Source organism: Narcine bancroftii, chromosome 1, assembly GCF_036971445.1.
Source record: "Narcine bancroftii isolate sNarBan1 chromosome 1, sNarBan1.hap1, whole genome shotgun sequence".
Lineage (NCBI taxonomy): Eukaryota > Metazoa > Chordata > Chondrichthyes > Torpediniformes > Narcinidae > Narcine > Narcine bancroftii.
In genome coordinates this window covers 238,463,273-238,476,988 of record NC_091469.1, presented here as the reverse complement: position 1 = coordinate 238,476,988, position 13,716 = coordinate 238,463,273, and the positions used below count along the sequence as shown (strand labels likewise).

Genomic DNA, 13,716 nt, shown 5'->3' with positions numbered 1-13,716 from the left:
CATTCCCCACAACTTGATGCGGTGTTATTTGTATAGTGGGAGTTGTGGTAAACCACTGTATGTATACATTTATCTGTCTGGGTGCACCCATTGGCTGACTGTACATGTGGCCCCTCCCACAGGCTCATGAATAAAGGTGACTGTCCTTCATCCCCCTCTTCAGTTCGGGACAGTTGACCAGCAGGGATGCACCTTCATTCTATTGTGAATAAAAGCCTATCAACTTCAGTCTTCTGAGTCACTGATGGTGCATCAGTTTTATTTGCAATAGTCTTGACAAGGGAGCAGATCTTGAAGCCGGAGAAGCTGGAAATTGTCTCTCAATAGCCCAAGCATTTACCAGCTTTGAACTCCGGCTATGCTGTTTCAAAGTGTTCCTGCAAGCATCATCATCATTTGGTTGGAGAACAATAAATTACAGAAACTATATTCCTGAGTCGGGCCCCTGGTGTTCTCGATGATCAGGGGCATCATGTCGTATCTGGAGGCAATGGACACGTTGCAAGGCCAGCACCTGAGAAAGGTCAGCGAAGTCTATACCAGACACCTCCTAATGATCCTAAAGCAGTGACACAGGGAGTCAAACGCCGAGTACCTCTGGGCCTTGCATACCCTCAGATGGCCCTGTGAATGCAAGGCAGTGATGTGAAGTACACGGAGGACCTGATTAGAGATCCCTATGCCACAGGCATCAGGTCCAATTACATCCACCAGAGATGACTAGAGCAAGGTCAGCTCTGTGTGCGGAGGGCAGTCGAATTGGCAGACACACTGGAGGTGGACTGTCAGAACATGGGGGCCTACCCAACTGACAACATGACTGCCTCGTGGTTGCCCCAGGCACCGCCAATTCGGGACGTACCGCCACCGTCACGTCCCGCCAGCAATCCCACCATGGCAGCCCTACTCTGAGAGTGTCCAAACCCACTACCGCTATTTTCCTTCAACAACCTGACCACGGCTGCTGTACTCCACGAGCACCCAAGGTGTGGACTGGGCAAGCACCCAAGGACATGCTGTCCAGCGAATGATGTGGCCTGGTCTAGCTGCAGGAAGATTGGAGCCGCCATCTTTGGTGCCATCTCCGAGACCCAGCAGTGCTGCATGCAAATCATGGGGGATGCCATCTTGGCCACCATCTTCGAAATCCAGCAGCGCCACATGTGAGCCATCGGGGCCGCCATTTTGGATGCCTTCATCTCCTGACTCAACTTTTGAACTCTCTGATGCAGTGACAAGTAGCGATCTGACACTGGCTTCCATCACACTTGACCAGGTAATTCCCCATCAACTCGCCAGATCAATGGGATTGATAATGGGAGCATGGAGAGCTTCATCCATCCCGACATGGTAGCACTACTCCCTCATTGTAAGGCCAGTCAAAGTCTCCCTGGCTTCAAGGTCATATGGTGGATGTCCGTGGCTACTGTATAGTGACTCTAACTGTATGGGGCACAGACTATAGAAACTTTAAACTTCTGGTGATCCCACATCTCTGTGCTGCCGTGCCTCTGGGCCTGGATTTTCAATGTCACCTTAAAAGCGTCATGATGGAGTACGATGGGCCTTATCCTCCCCTCACTGTCTGTATCCAGTAGATTTTAAATCGCCCACTGCCCTCCACCTACCCTTCAGCCCCCTCCCCCACTGCACAAAGCCAACAATCTGATTGCCCATCGCGTACAACCTGCAGATCGTCCACCCTCAAAATCACCTCTCCATCGCTGTTTGCCAACCTCACCCCTGGCTGTAAACCCATCACCACCAAAAGTAGGCAGTACAGCACTGGGGAGAAGGTCTTCATTAGGGCGGAAGTGCAGTGACTCCTCAATGAGGGGATAATTGACGCCAGCAACAGTCCTTGGAGAGCACAAGTGGTGGTAGTGAGGAATGGGAGAAAAGCTGGATGGTCATTGACTACAGTCAGACCATTAACAGGTACACACACAACTGGACGCGTACCCCTTTCCCCATATATCTGATATGGTGAACCAAATCGCACAGTATTGGGTCTTCTCTACCAATGACCTAAAATTGCCATACCGTCAGTTCCCATCTGCCCGGTAGATCGCCAATATACTGGGTTCGAAGCAGACACCCACCTCTATCATTTCCTGAGATTCTCCTTCGGCATCACCAATGGCGTCTCGGTCTTCCAATGGGAAATTAGTACCTGCTATAGGCCATTTTTCTGTATCTCAACAACGTCACCATCTGTGGTCACGATCTGCAGGACCTTGATGCTAACATTCATAATTTCTTCCACACCGCCAAACTCCTTAACCTCATGTACAATAAGGCTAAATGTGTATTTCACACAACCCACCTCGCCATCCTTGGCTGTGTCAATGAGAATGGAATAATTGGTCCTGACCCTGTCTGCTTGCACCTGCTCCTGGAACTCCCCCTCCCCCACAGCCTCAAGGCCCGGAAAAAGACGCCTGGGCTTTTTCTCTTACTATGCCCAGTGGGTCCCCAACTATGTGGACGAGACCTACCCCCTCGTTAGATCCACCTATTTTCCCCTAACACCAGAGGCCTGTGCAGCCTTCAGCCAGATCAAGGCAGACATCGCCAAGGCCATGATGCACACTGTGGATAAATCCATCCCGTTCGAGGTGGAGAGCAAAACATCAGACTTCGCTTTAGCTACCACCCTTAACCAGACTGGAAGATCCATCGCTTTCTTTAACTTCACCCTCCAGGGCCCCAAAATTCCTCACTCCTCTGTCAAGAACAGGCCCAGACCATTGTTGAGGCGGTACAGCACAGGAGACACCACCTGGCTGGGAAATGATTCATCTTGCTATCTGACCAATGTGCAATTGCGTTTATGTTCAATAACCAGTAGCGACATAAAATCAAGAAAGACGAGATATCGAAGTGGAAAATTGAACTTTCTATCAACAATTACAATATCTTGACTGGCCCAGGAAACTCAATTTTCCCCCAGATGCCTTATCTCATGGGTCTTGTGCCAGCACACAAATTGACTGCTTACAAGCCCTTCACAATGATCTCTGCAAATCCCAGATTCTTCCACTTTGTCAAAGCACGCAACCTGCCCTACCCCATCAAAGAGATCAGTTTGATGATCAAAAATTGCTAGGTCTGCGTGGAGTGCAAGCCACACTTCTACTGGCCAGGCAGAGCACAGCTAATAAAAGACAACTGTCCCTTTGAATGCCTGAGTGTTGATTTCAAAGGACCCCTCCCCTCCTCGGACCACAATGTGTACTTCCTCAATGTCATTGATGATTACTTGTGTTTTCTATTTCCTACCCCCCGCCCCGACATTACAGTTGCCACAGTCATTGATGCCCTACGCAGTCTCCACTCTGACTTCCCCAGCTATAATCGGAGTCCTCCTTTATGAGTGATGAGCTTGCCACCACCTGCTGGCCAGAGGCATAGCCACGAGCAGGACCACCAGCTACAACCCCCGGGGAATCCTGCAGATAGAAAGGGATAATGCTGCGGTCTGGAAGCTCTATGGTCTAGGGGCCTCCCAGTCTCCTGCTGGCAAGTCCTCCTTGAGACACTCCATTCCATCAGGTCCCTTCTATGTATGACCACCAATACCACACCCCATGAATGTATGTTTTCCTTCCCCAGGAAATCGGTGACAGGGACCACACTGATGGGGCTGATGTCCCCAGGGCCAGTCCTACTCCAGAAACATGTGAGGAGTCACATGTCCGACGCTCTGGTCAAAAGGGTCCACCTCCTCCACGCTAACCCCCAATAAACCTACATAGAGTACCCTAATGGGCATGAGGACACTGTCTCTTTTAGGGACCTGGTGCCCTCAGACACTCCGGAGACTGCCAATAATCACCCCGCACCCCTCCCATCCCTCGCCACTGATGATGCACCAGGGCCATGGCACATTATCCCAGCCCCGACAAATGACATACCAGTCTCGTCACCGAGCACCCACCAGCCCAATGCCGATGACAGCGCACAGGTGCCCCAGATTGTCCAGGACCCCATCACTGTGCCACAGCCGGTACTACGATGGTCACAGCAGAAAACCAAATCATCCAAAAAAATTAACGTAATTGTATTGTCAACACTTCAACCCTTTTAAAAACAAGGGGTGAACATGGTAAACCACTAAATGCATATATTTGTCTGTTTGGGCACACCCACTGGCTGATTGCACCATGGACCCTCCCACAGGTACCTGAATAAAGGTAACTGTCCCTCAGCCCCCTCCTCAGTTCAGGACAGTCGACCAGCAGGGATGTCCCTTCATTCTATTGCAAATACAAGCTTATCAGTTTCGCTCAACTTCACTCTTTTGGACTCATTAATGATGCATCAGGGGTGATCTCCAATGCCCTCACATGTACACTAAACATTCCTGTGCATTGCATACCTGATCCATTCTGTTCAGCCTGCACTCCAGCCAATTGGCCTAGAAATTTCTCCAAATCATTTTATCAGCATTAAAACAACACTGCAGGTCTCTTGAAGAATGAAATTTTCAGTGTGAAGTACATTTATAGCACAGTTGAGTTTCCCCGTGTAACACCGTGCTGAAACAGACACTGTGCCTTGTTCACTGAAGGCTTGTTCTTTGTGCATGAGGCCAAGTACAGAACATGGTGCTCAAATCCAGAGATAACCGAGGCATCTCTTTAAAGGCATGAGTGGGTTTCTAAATACTTCCACTTTGGGCAAACCTACAAAGCAGCCAAATACCTTAGACCACCCTTTTCTCCTCCTCCTGCATTTTCTTCCTATTGTGGTCGGTGTACTGTGCAGTGAATGAAAGAAAAAAAACCACACAGAAGCTGTGAGTGAGTTGAATCAACCAACTGACTTGACTGGAACGCTCTGAGAGCTCATTAGCACCACTCCCATGATCCTTTTCGGCCCCTCCCACCAGAACCATTGTGATGTCAGCCCAGTGGGAGCCTGCACCTCTGTGACCCGGTTTACTTGCAGATCAGCGCAGCTCGCTACATGATCCTCCCCCCCCCCCCCTCCCCACCCCAGAACCGGTGTTCGGAGGTGCTGAGTCCACAGTTTGTTAACAGTTTGTAGAAATGGGAGGCTGACCTCTCCGCTGTGGGACTGGAACAGTTACTGGTTGGCTGAGGTCAAGGTGTGCCAGTTTGAGACGGTTGACCATGAATGTTTCCTGCCTACTTCCAATGTCCAAAAGGCATTTAGTCCCATTGTTTCATAACACCTTGTGTGGACCCTTGTATGGGCGCAGAAGGGGCATCCAGTGTAAGCCTCTCCTTATGAAGATGCATTTGCAGATCCTTTGGGATGTAGGATGGACTTGGACCGTGGCGTGAGGTTGGTATGGGGGCTAAGGTGCCCCCTTCTCATGAAGCAGGGCCATGATCTGCTGCACAAACTCTCCTGGGACTGTCAGTGGGGCCCCATAGACGAGCACAGCAGAGAATGTGGCCAAAACATTCTTTGGCGCTGTGAGGATCCCAAGGCAGCTCGTCCACCCTATCCAGGCCTCAGAGCCACACCATGAGGGCCACCTTCAAATGCCAATAGTACCTCTCCACCAGGTCATTAGACTCTGGTTGGTAGGGTGTGGTGTGATGTAACTAGACTGGACATAAACTGTGCCCCCTGTCCAATGTGATATTGGAAGGAATGCCAAAATGAGGTATCCAGTTGGCGATGATGGCCCTGACGCAGGATGTCCCAAGAGTGGGATAGCTTCTGACCATCTAGTGAACCTATCCACCATCACGAACAGATAAGTGGCACCTCTGGACATTGGTATCAGCCCGATGATGTCCACGTGGACATGATCAACTCGTCTGTGTGTCAGAGGGACTTTCACAGCCTCCTGTGAGTCTGTTACCAGTTGAGTTGTTCCCTGGATGGATGGGTGGGCCAACCCATGTAGTATGTCGAAGACGCGACACCTCCATACAGTGGGAACAATGGGCCTAGGTTGGCTGGTGGACACGTCACAAAGAAGTGTGGCTTCAGATGTCCTGAAACATATGTCTTCCTAGTGTAGCCCTGAAACTGCAGTGCGGTAGGCTATTATCTCACGAGAGCACTGTGTAGTCAATTTTGGGGAACAGGGAGTGCACAGACAGGACGGATGAATGGGACAGAGCATCAGCCACAAGGTTGTTCTTGCTGGAAATGTGCTTGATAGCAGTCATGTACTCTGAGATATAAGAGAGGTGATGCTGCTGCCTTGTTGACCATGGGTTCGACACCTTGGTGAAGTAAAAAATGAGGGGCTTGTGATCGGTGAAGACTGTGAAATCCTGTCCTTCAAGGAAATAACAGAAATGGTGTACAGCAAGGTAGAGGGCTAATGACTCCCTGATGAATGCACTATACTTCTGCTCCGGTGGCCGCAGGTGTCTGCGAGTGGTCTCCAATGTCCATCAATCAGCTGCTCCAGGATGGCGCCGATGGCTGTGTTGGATACATCGACTGTGAGGGTGGTGAGCACATCAACGCATGGATGCACTAGAAGGATGGTGTTTGTCAGAGAATCTTTGGCCTGGTTGAAAGCTGCCGTAGACTTCGCAACCCAGCTGAGTTCTTTGGTCTGACCAGACAGCAGCTTGAAAAGAGCTGATGGCGTGATCCTGGCAGCTGATGGCAGGGACCAATGGTAGAAGTTGACCATCCCATTGAACTCCTGCAAATCTTTGCCCATAGTTGGCTTGGAAAACTTATGAATGGCCTCAACCGTTGAAGGAAGAGGGACTGCCCTGTGTCAATCGATGCAGTGCCCAAGGAAATTGATGGTCATCAGGCCAAACTTACATTTCCCTGGGTTGATGGTTTGGCCGTAGTCGCTCAGTCACTGGCAGAGCAGCTGTAGGTATGTTAGGTGCTCCTGTCATGAATGTCTGGCGATGAAGATGTTGTCTAGGTAGATAAAAATGAAATTCAGATGGCATTCCATCAAATCCATGAGTCTCCGGAAGGTTTGTGCTGCATTTTTGAGGCAAAATGGCATGTGGAGGAACTTGAAAAGGCTGAACAGCATGATGAGGCCTGTCTTGGGGTTGTCGAGGGGGTGCACACGGATCTGCTGGTTTTTGAGAAGATCCTCACTCCATATAGATTGGCCATGAAGTCCTGGGTGTGGGGAACTGGATACCAGTTGGCGATTGTGGCATCACTGAGCTGGCAGTGGATCCCACAAGGTCTCCATCCACCAGAAGGCTTTGGCACCATGTATAGCGGAAAGGGCTATCCGAGCGCTGAGTGATTTCCATCTCCATCTTCCTGAATTCTTCCTTGGTGAGCTGCAGTTTGTCGGGAGGAAGCCTGCATGCCCAGCCATATAGGGGCGGTCCCTGCATGGGGATGTGATGCTGTAATGGCTGGGAATCCTGCCAGGAATCTGGCAAACTCATTGCCCAATAAGGTTACCAAGTCGAAGTGGGGGACCGGGAACTTGGCTTCTCGAAGGGTGAAGGTCTGAAGGTCCTGGAATTGACCAGATGGCACACTTTCAGGTCCACCAGGAAGCAGTGGGCTGGAAGGAAATCTGCGCCCAGTAGGGGCTGAGACATGTCAGCCAAAGTAAAGGTCCAGGTAAAATGGCAGGAGCCGAACTTGAGTGGGATGGTCCACACCCCATACGTGCATATGCTGCTATTGTTGGTAGAGGTGAGGGATGTTCTGACTTCCCAGCAGGGGTGTATTGGTTTGTAGGGTGGGGTGGCGAGATGGTGATCTCTGCCCCTGTATCCACGAGGAGACGCCGCCCTGAGTGCTGGTCCCATAGATAAGGTAGGCTGTCTCGGCAGACTATGATGGCCGACCCTCGCATTTCCTGGATGGGAGCAAGGTGGAGGGCAGCGGCAGGCTCCAGAACCCCATTTCTGATGGTAAAAACACCATCTCTCCCAGTTTGAGTCTCCACTTGCTGCGGCTGTTGCTGAACTTAGTGGAGTAGGAGAGAGATGAGTTACTGGGCGTGATGCAACAACTAGGTCAATGGACACCCCACCATATTGCTTGGTGTGCCACAGGACATCCGCACAGGCTGCTAACCTGAGTGGGCTACTGAAGTTGTCATCCGTGAGGAGTAGGTGGATGTTTTCCGGCATTGGTTTGAGAAATATCTGCTCAAACGGTAAGCAGGGCCTGTGGCCTTTCATTAACACCAGCATATTGTTTGCAAGGGCGAACAGCATGCGGTTGCTCCAAGTGGAGCAGCTGTGCCGCTTGTTCTCGGCGGGAAAGGCTGAAGGAGCACCTTAATTGCCTCAAACCTGTCGGCGACTGGCGGCTGATATAAGAAGTCAATAATTCGCCCGGCAGTGTCCTGGTCGAGTGAACTGACCACATAGTAATATCTTGTGGAATCTTTGGTGATCTGCCTGACCTCAAACTGGATCTCAGCCTGTTCGAACCTGACTAGTGGCTCTGAGGTTCAAAAGGTCGGCAGCTTCAGCAAGACTACATTCTATGCACTCGTGCCATTCATCATGGTGTCCAAAATGCCATTTTGGACATTTGGGGTCACCACTGTGGTTTATGTGCTGTACAGTGAACGAAAGAAAACACTACACAGATGCTGTGAATGAGTTAAACAAACCAAATGACTTTACTGAACCTATCTGAGAGCTTATCAGCACCACTTCCATGATCCTTTTCGGCCCCTCCCATCGGGACCATTGTGTCGTCAGCCGAGTGCAAGCCTGCACCTCCGTGACCCCGTTTGCTTGTGGATCAGTGCAGCCCACTAAACTAGGATAATAATTTGGGCCTTCACTCTGGACACAGATGGGAGTTTGTAGTTAAGGTCGTTGAAGATCTTACCAAAAAACAAAGAATATATTTTGAGTATAGTCTCTTAAATTACCACAGTTTCAGGGGAAAATGAGTTTTTTATGCTTGGTTGTTCTGTGACTGACGAAGACCTACCTTTTTTCAGACCAGAAAATCTCACTACGAATGAATGTTGTTGCAGAACTATTGATACCATTGTAGAATGTAAAATAAATATTGGAGAGAAGGAAAATCACACCAAATATCGGGGAAAATTTCTCAATGGCCACTAAAGCATCTAAAACAGTGATTGTCCATCTTTTCCTTTCCACTCACATACCACGTTAAGTAATCCCTATGCCATAGGTGCTCTGTGATTAGTAAGAGATTGCTTATGGTGGGATGTGAGTGGGAAGGGAAGGTTGAGAATCACTACTCTAGACCCAATTGTTACTGAAATATTTGGCTTGAGAAAAATTGTAATTGGCCCATTTCCTATGGAGTTCTGAAACCCTGCACATAATGAGTCAATTAGGTATGATTAAACCAGTGGTTTTCAAACTTTTCTGTCCACCCACATCCCATCTTAAGCAATCCCTTACTAATCACAGTGCACCGATGGCATAGGAATTACTTAAAATGGTATGTGAGTGGAAAGAAAGAGGTTGAGAACCATTGCAATAAAGAGGGTAAGCCTAGTTGTAACATGGCAGAATAAAAGTTTTTATTAATTATGAGTTTTTTCTCATCTACATAAGTTCATATGCATTGAGATTCCTACTTGTTGCAGTCAAACAAGTGTGTAAGGTAAGATTGTGCATCCAGAATTTCTACCAGTCTCATATCAAACTTGGCCATGGGGAGAACTTTGTAAAACATTTCTGGTGATTGTCTTCAAGCACAAGTGTTCATAACTGCTTAAATTTCTCATTGGTTCCCAAATGGGGTGGTTGTGAAAAGTTGAGTCGTTCACAAACAAAATAAGTCATTGCCCACCACTCCCAATAAAATAATGAAGTCCCTCTTAAATGAACAGTGTGTGCTATCAATCAACCATATTAGACAAGGATCTGTGATTAATAGGCTTTAATCACCTTTAGATGTCAGCACATGTTGCTGGCCTGGTTCCAAGGCAGGTACTGAGGGAGGGGTTTGGGCGTAACAGCCTTTATAGGGATTTCCGGGAGGGAAGAGTCACAGGTTCAGGGGACGGGCCAGCCCATAAGCATATACATACAATATATATATAGTGGTAGAACCACACATTGCTGGTTAATCTTTGAGAATTATTAGTTTTGTGATAAAAGTTAACCTGGCTTTTAGGAAGAGTATATTTTGAAACAAATCCATTCAGTTGAAGTCAGCTCAACTGAGGCTTTGTCTTTTTTGGGAAATTGAGCCTCATTTGGTGGCAACTTTTTCTTTCTTTCACTCTTCTATTTGTAATCTTAGGGCTACTGGGAAGAATTAGCTCATTTCCTTCTGAGAAAACCTTAGTTTTTAAGACTTGAACCATTTAAAAGAGGGTAAACCATACAAAAGCATATAGTTTTATTGAAACTATGGCCATCAATACCTGAAGAAACTAAATTTATGTCCAAAAGAATGACGAGCATCGTATAAAACCTGCAGTGAGTGTAAAAGGCAAATCTTCCATTTACCCCAGTACATCAAGAGAGCAAGGGGAGGCAAGTTCCAGACCTTCATGGAATATTTATCCTTTCATGTTCTCAAATTTTCAATTAATACTTGGCATAGGACCCTTCAAAAATCACATTTTTACGGTGATAAGGTCAATGATTCTGAGAGAAATAAAATGGTTCTATTGAAAGTCAATGCGCTGGAAGTTCATGAAGAAGGATCACAAGAAAAGATAATTGTGGTGTTGAAAATTGAAGCAAGGTCATTTTGCATATATTTTAGACAAGTGGTTCTCAACCTTATTCTTTCCACTCACATGACCACTTTAAGTAATCCCTATGCCAACAGTGCTCTGTGATTTGTAAAGGATTGCTTAAGCTGGTATGTGGGTGGATGGGTTGAAAATCACTGCTCTAGACCCAATTGTTACTGAAATATTTGACTTGAGAAAAGTGGTCATTGGCCCATTTCCCTTGGAGTTATGAAACCGTGCACATAACAAGCCAATTAGGTCCGATTAAAACAGTGGCTTTCAAACTTTTTCTTTCCACCCACATCCCACCTTAAGCAATTCCTTACTAATCACAGATCACAGATAGCATAGGGAATACTGAAAGTGGTGTGTGAGTGGGAAGAAAAAGGTTGAGAACCACTGTCCTATATGATTGTTCACACCTTTAACCATAACCTCAAACTAATGAACCCTGCTATCACGTGAAGTGAATTTAAGCCTCTGTGAGGCAGGCTGATTGCAATAGGATACCTACATAAATGACTGGGAATGTGTTTCGTTTTCTCACAGTCGAGTTCAGTTTGATGCCAGGATATCTTTTTGAAGGGAATTAATTTTTATTGCTGAGTTTAAATTTCAGTTTTAAAAATAGGTAGCTGCTGCTTTTAGCAGTACCCTGTCACCTTCAATGTATACCATTGATGACCCAAAGACCTTTTACTTGTTATTGAGAGCAATTATAATGAGTGCCTAAGAGGTTAGTAAAGGGTCAGTCTTACGTGCTTCTTCACCACAGTAAAATCATTTCAGAGAGTTTTTGACAAAGATGTAGCGCTGCAGGTGTAAATCTCTAAAGTAATGTGTGCTAATTTTATTCACTTCCTATTGATTTATTTTAATGGGAGTTCATCAGAAAGGTTCCGTACAACCCATGCATTTCCCCAATTGGTCGATTGTGAAGAATTCAGATTTCTGCAAACTTATTTTTTCCCTGAGGAGGGGTGAGATTTGGATGCAATTGTAGTGCATCAGTGTCATTCAACGTCTGACACATTTCTAGTTTGGTTCTCATTAAAAATAGGCAGTATGGTGCAATTGCCATGGAATCAGAATTTTGAATTAAGTGAGAAATAATCTACTTGGTATCAAGCCCGAGGCTACAGCGTTATACCCTTGCTCTTGTCCAAAATCTATTTCTCCCATTTGTGTGAATATGTTTCCCCCCTTTGAACAGTTTTACCTCACGTGGAGTTGACCACAAAAGCAGTGTTTTGTGAGTGATGGAGCATTAGCTGAAGTCAGCAGACTGCCACTGTTGAAATGTGGGCTTCTGCTATCTTTGGAATAGATAGAATGTAAACACATTGTAATGTTTACGTGACATGGCAAAGAGTACAACTTGTTAGAGACTCCAGAAACGGTGGGAGATTGGGAACATGTCTTCAAAGATGATAGTGTGCATGTTTGAAAAGGTGAAAGGGCATATGCCTGCTTAGATGATGGAGCGCAGCTTTGGTCCCTGCTGTTAGAATAATTGATTTTATTGCTTGATGTGCCAGCTGATTTTTATCTTCAATAAAATGAAAGCTGGAAAGTTGACTAAATGGGTGTGAATCAAGTGAATAAAATTTTGCTCTATATTCCACAGCGCAGAATGTAGAAAAAAAAATGAGATATCAAACAGCATGGATAAAGATATTTTTGGTACCTTTGTTAAGTTCTAAACACCTTGAAACCAACTTGGCCTGTGCTGTCACTTCTTATATTTCAGTTTAACGTAAGGTTAATTTGCATCTGATTAGGGGGAAGTTTCCACTTCTGTTTGGAGCTGCTCTACTACTTTGGACTCCGTAAGTTTAAAAAAAAATGTTAGCAGTGGAGAACGAGAAAGACCGATGCTGGAAAACTGGAGCGACTCACTGAAGTGCTGGAGGTACTCAGTGGGTCAGGCACACATCCCATGTTAAGTAATCCCTGTGCCATTGGTGTTCTGTGATTAATAAATGATTGCTTCAGGTGGTAGGTGAGTGGGAAGGGAAGGTTGAGAATCATTGCTCTAGACCCAATTATTTTGCTGGAGAAAAATTGTCATTGACCCATTTCCTTTGGAGCTAGGAAACCATGCACATAACGAGTCAATTAGGGATGATTAAAACAGTGGTTTTCAAACTTTTTCTTTCCACCCACATACCACCTTAAGCAACCCTTTAATAATCACAGAGCACTGATGGAATAAGGAATACTTAATGTGGTATGTGAGTGGAAAGAAAAAGGTTGAGAACCAATGCAGTAGATAGTCAACGTTTCAGGTTGAAACCCCCTTAATTAGTATTGAGAAAAAGGAACCAGAAACCAGAATGAAAGGTTGGGAGGAGAGGGAAGGGCAGGATCCTGCAGGTGACAGTTGAGTATAAGTGAGAGGGGGGGAGGTAAAGAAGGTGAATGGTTTAAAAGAAGCTGGGAGGTAATGGACCAAGAAGCAGGGGGCTAGGAAGATGCATCCTGATAAACTTAAAGCGCACCCCTTCACTCTCACTTTGCCATTCAAAAAAAAAGTACACTTTTTGTTACGCTGCCGTGTTTAGAATAGACCATAGCAGACTTTCTCAGAGTCAGCTGAAAGCCGGAGGACCCATTTCCTCAAATCACCCATATAAGTTTGTATCCATTCATAAAATGCAGGAAGCTGCATTTGCAATGATTTATCACTTTGAATTCGTCTCTTGCCTCTGAATTTAGCTTACTCTGGCATTTGGAGTCTTACTTGCCAAATTGGAGGGAAGGTAGTGGAGAGGTAGAGGAAGGAATGTGTGGGTGTAATGCAGGGTCAAGAGAGCAGGGAGGGGGGGAGTAGGAAAGTGGCCAGAGGGATCAGAAAAAGCAAGGGGGGTAGAAAACAAGAAAGAGGTTACTGGAAATCAGAGCTGACGTTGATGCCGTCTGGTTGGAGACAGCCAGAAGTGTTGATCTTTTAATTTGCATGTGGCCTCAACTTGACTGTACTTCAGGTCATGGACAGTCCTGCCTACTTGCTGAACATAGTCTGCATAAAATAATATGGACCAACTGTTCAGAACCATGGATCTGTAGCATAGAAGTATATCTCC

General features: G+C 46.5%; 2 protein-coding genes across 3 annotated transcripts in view; one reads left to right on the top strand and one right to left on the bottom strand.

Annotated features, from left to right (window-relative positions):
* The window catches only part of ppic (peptidylprolyl isomerase C), a 186,368-nt gene extending 181,501 nt beyond the window's left edge, over window positions 1-4,867 (bottom strand). For both annotated transcript variants that reach the window (XM_069893519.1, XM_069893510.1), the window contains exon 1: window positions 4,708-4,867. The gene's annotated coding sequence lies outside the window, so the exon portion shown is untranslated. The remainder of the gene's footprint in view (window positions 1-4,707) is intronic.
* Window positions 1-13,716, top strand: part of prdm6 (PR domain containing 6) — a 282,501-nt gene that overhangs the window by 136,011 nt on the left and 132,774 nt on the right. The window lies entirely within an intron of this gene.